Source organism: Calidris pugnax, unplaced genomic scaffold, assembly GCF_001431845.1.
Source record: "Calidris pugnax isolate Ruff unplaced genomic scaffold, ASM143184v1 scaffold50, whole genome shotgun sequence".
NCBI lineage: Eukaryota > Metazoa > Chordata > Aves > Charadriiformes > Scolopacidae > Calidris > Calidris pugnax.
In genome coordinates this window covers 1,534,266-1,538,752 of record NW_015090780.1, presented here as the reverse complement: position 1 = coordinate 1,538,752, position 4,487 = coordinate 1,534,266, and positions in this window count along the sequence as shown.

Sequence of the window (4,487 nt, the reverse complement as noted above, 5' to 3'; positions counted from 1 at the left end):
TCAGTGAAAACGGACGTGGTGGCACTTCTGCATACGGACGCACGCACGCGGGGATAAGCCAAGGCATCTGGGCAGCCTTATAGCGAGGAGGAGATGACTTTGAAGATGCTGCCTGGTCCCAACAGGCACACCCACCTGGATGCAGTCCTGAGTAACATGCTCTAGCTCTAGGCAATCCTGCTTCAGCAGGGGAGTTGCACTAGATGATCTCTATGGTCCCTTCCAACTCTAAAATTCAGTGAAATTCAGTGAAAACGGACGTGGTGGCACTTCTGCATACGGACGCACGCACGCGGGGATAAGCCAAGGCATCTGGGCAGCCTTATAGCGAGGAGGGGATGACTTTGAAGATGCTGCCCGGTCCCAACAGGCACACCAAGCTGCCCCACAGCCCCAGCAGGCAGCTGCCTCCCTGCCTGCTGCAGGTTAACAGCTCTCCCGGCAGGCAGCGCGTTGGCTGGGAAGCAAAGCCTCCTCAGATCTGCCTGGTTTTATACAAAGAAGGTGGGCTGTGCCCGTCCCTCCCACCCCGCTGATCACCCTCCGCTCCACCGATAATAATACCTAGCAATTACACCAAGCTTCCCAAGCTCTCTGCAGACGTTAATTAAGCTCTCTCTCCCGCAACGGAGACAAAGAAGGGAACCGCGGGGAAATTCCCAACTTGGGTTGGGATTTTTTTTTCGCCTCCCAGCTCCCCGTGGCACCGTGTGAGCCCCATGTGGGTGGTGGTGGTGGTGGAGGGCAGCCCTGAGAGCGATGGTTGCTCTGAGCTTGGCTCTCCCGTGACACATTTTATCTGTTTTTCCCTAATTTCTGGGCAGTCACATCCACTCAGATGGTGGTGCCACATTCCCGGTGCTAGTCACTGAGGCTGGCTCTGTCCTGCAGCACCTTCCCGGGTGCCACCAGCTCTGTGGGGGTGCCACCTCAAGGTTGGGAGGTGAGAAAACCATGTTGTCCTATGGGCATGACAGCAGCCTCACACACCCAGCCTTGTCCCCAAGAGCTGGGGTGGCTTTGCAAAGGGACGTGGACCATCCTTCCCATCTGCCTGCAGCCCAGGGGCTAGAGGGGGGATGGATGGGCAGGGGACCCTGCCAGCACCATGGAGGGCAGGACAATGATCAGGGCATCCTGGAGGGGAGGATGACAGACAGGGCATCCTACAGGGCAAGATGACAGGTAGGGACACCCTCTCTGCACCCCATCTGCCTGCAGCCCAGGGGCTAGAGGGTGGATGGACGAGCAGGGGGCCCTGCTGGCACCCTGGAAGGCAGGACAATGATCAGGGCATCCTGGAGGGGAGGATGACAGACAGGGCATCCTATTTTTGAGATGCCTCCAGAGCCAGCAGCGTGTGGAAGATGCTCTGCAAACCCAGGATCCCTTTTATTCTAACAGAGCTAAGGCTCTGGAAGGCGCCTCTGCAGCCAGTGGGGTTAATATGTGCTTTAAAGTTACTTGTCATGTAGGTGCCTCATCAACCAACACCTTCTCAGGCATTCATGGCCGCAGTGTGTGCTGGGCTGCCTCTCCTCCACCTCCTCCTGCCCTGCACACTGGGAACAGTGGGAATGGGGGGAACGTTGACCTGGGAGCACCAGGGAATCACGGCTCGACGTGCATGGTCCTGTCTCCTCCGTGGCATCCTGCTGGTCTGCCAGGAGAAGCTCTGATCCACGACCCACCTCTGTTTCTGTGGGAAACCTCTGTTTCCCACAAGCACGTGGAGAAAGGCAGCACCGCTGCCCCGACCGCTCTTCCTCCTCCTCCTCCTCCTGCCCTTCCCAGCCCTCCTCCTCCTCCTGCCCTTCCACACCGGCACAACTCTGCACGTGAAACAAAGCGCTCCTCAGCATCTGTTCTACATTTGCTGTTCTTTTCAAGTCCATTCCTTGGCCCCCTCCCCTCCGCTCAGCCGGGCCTGAAAATAGCAACTGTGGCTGCCATTATCTTGCATTATTTCAGAGTTTCGGTACCTCAACCAGCCCCCGGCCGGCCGCTCTCCAACCTTCCTTACAACCCCCCCGGGGTGGCCGGGCTCCCCAGCATCCTCCTTTCACCCTCAACCCTGCTCCTCCAGGTGCAAAAAGGTACTTTGCAGATGGAGTCCAGCAAAGGGCAACAAAGATGATTCAAGGATTGGAGCATCTCCCTTATGAGGAGAGACTGAGAGAGCTGGGACTCTTTAGTCTGGAGAAGAGAAGGCTGAGGGGAGACCTTATCAATGCCTACAAGTATCTCAAGGGAGGGTTGAAGGAGGAGGGAGCCGGACTCTTTTCAGCAGTTGCCAGTGAGAGGACGAGGAGCAATGGGCACAAGTTGGAACATAAGAGGTTCCACTCAAATATGAGGAGAAACTTCTTCACGGTGAGGGTGACGGAACCCTGGAACAGGCTGCCCAGGGAGGGTGTGGAGTCCCCTTCCTTGCAGATTTTCAAGACCCACCTGGATGCAGTCCTGAGTAACATGCTCTAGCTCTAGGCAATCCTGCTTCAGCAGGGGAGTTGCACTAGATGATCTCTATGGTCCCTTCCAACTCTAAAATTCAGTGAAATTCAGTGAAAACGGACGTGGTGGCACTTCTGCATACGGACGCACGCACGCGGGGATAAGCCAAGGCATCTGGGCAGCCTTATAGCGAGGAGGAGATGACTTTGAAGATGCTGCCTGGTCCCAACAGGCACACCAAGCTGCCCCACAGCCCCAGCAGGCAGCTGCCTCCCTGCCTGCTGCAGGTTAACAGCTCTCCCGGCAGGCAGCGCGTTGGCTGGGAAGCAAAGCCTCCTCAGATCTGCCTGGTTTTATACAAAGAAGGTGGGCTGTGCCCGTCCCTCCCACCCCGCTGATCACCCTCCGCTCCACCGATAATAATACCTAGCAATTACACCAAGCTTCCCAAGCTCTCTGCAGACGTTAATTAAGCTCTCTCTCCCGCAACGGAGACAAAGAAGGGAACCGCGGGGAAATTCCCAACTTGGGTTGGGATTTTTTTTTCGCCTCCCAGCTCCCCGTGGCACCGTGTGAGCCCCATGTGGGTGGTGGTGGTGGTGGAGGGCAGCCCTGAGAGCGATGGTTGCTCTGAGCTTGGCTCTCCCGTGACACATTTTATCTGTTTTTCCCTAATTTCTGGGCAGTCACATCCACTCAGATGGTGGTGCCACATTCCCGGTGCCAGTCACTGAGGTTGGCTCTGTCCTGTGGCACCTTCCCGGGTGCCACCAGCTCTGTGGGGGTGACACCTCAAGGTTGAGAGGTAGGAAAACCATGTTGTCCTATGGGCATGACACCAGCCTCACACCCAGCCTTGTCCCCAGGAGCTGGGGTGGCTTTGCAAAGGGACGTGAACCATCCTTCCCATCTGCCTGCAGCCCAGGGGCTAGAGGGTGGATGGACGAGCAGGGGGCCCTGCTGGCACCCTGGAAGGCAGGACAATGATCAGGGCATCCTGGAGGGGAGGATGACAGACAGGGCATCCTACAGGGCAAGATGACAGGTAGGGACACCCTCTCTGCACCCTGGAGGACACGATGGTGGGCATGGCAACCTGGAAGGGAGGGTGAGATGTAGGACAACCTGGAGGGGAGGATGACAGATAGGACACCCTGCCTGCACCCAGCAGAACAATGATCAGGGCATCCTGGAGGGCAGGACAACAGCCAGGACACCCTGGAAGGGAGGATGACAGGTAGGGACACCCTGCCTGCACCCTGGAGGACACGATGGTGAGCATGGCAACCTGGAGGGGAGGATGACAAGTAGGACACCCTGCCTGCACCCTGGAAGGCAGGACAACGGTCAGGGCAACCTGGAGGGCCGGACGACAAACAGGGCATCCTGCAGGGCAAGATGACAGGTAGGGACACCCTGGAAGGGAGGATGAGAGGTAGGACACCCTGTCTGCATCCTGGAGGACAGGAACGTGGGCATGGCAACCTGGAGGGGAGCATGACAGGTAGGGACACCCTACCTGCACTCTGGAGGACATAAGGCAGGACAACGGTCAGGGCAACCTGGAGGGCCGGACGACAAACAGGGCATCCTGCAGGGCAAGATGACAGGTAGGGACACCCTGGAAGGGAGGATGAGAGGTAGGACACCCTGTCTGCATCCTGGAGGACACGATGGTGGGCATGGCAACCTGGAGGGGAGGATGACAGGTAGGGACACCCTGGAGGGGAGGATGACAGGTAGGACACCCTGCTTGCACCCTGGAAGGCAGGACGATGGGCAGGACATCCTGGAGGGGAGGGTGACAGGTAGGGACACCCTGGAGGGGAGGGTGACAGGTAGGGACACCCTGGACGACAGGCCGGGCGCCTTGCCCGCACCCCGGCCATGCAGAGCAGCGCTGCCCGCCCTGGGGCGGGATGCGGGGGAGCGGAGGGGAGGGCTGTCCCGCTCTGCCCTGCCCGCACCGGGGCCGGGCCGGGTCAGGCCGTGCCGTACCGGGGGGCGCTGCCCGGTCCCGCCTTCCCGGGGCG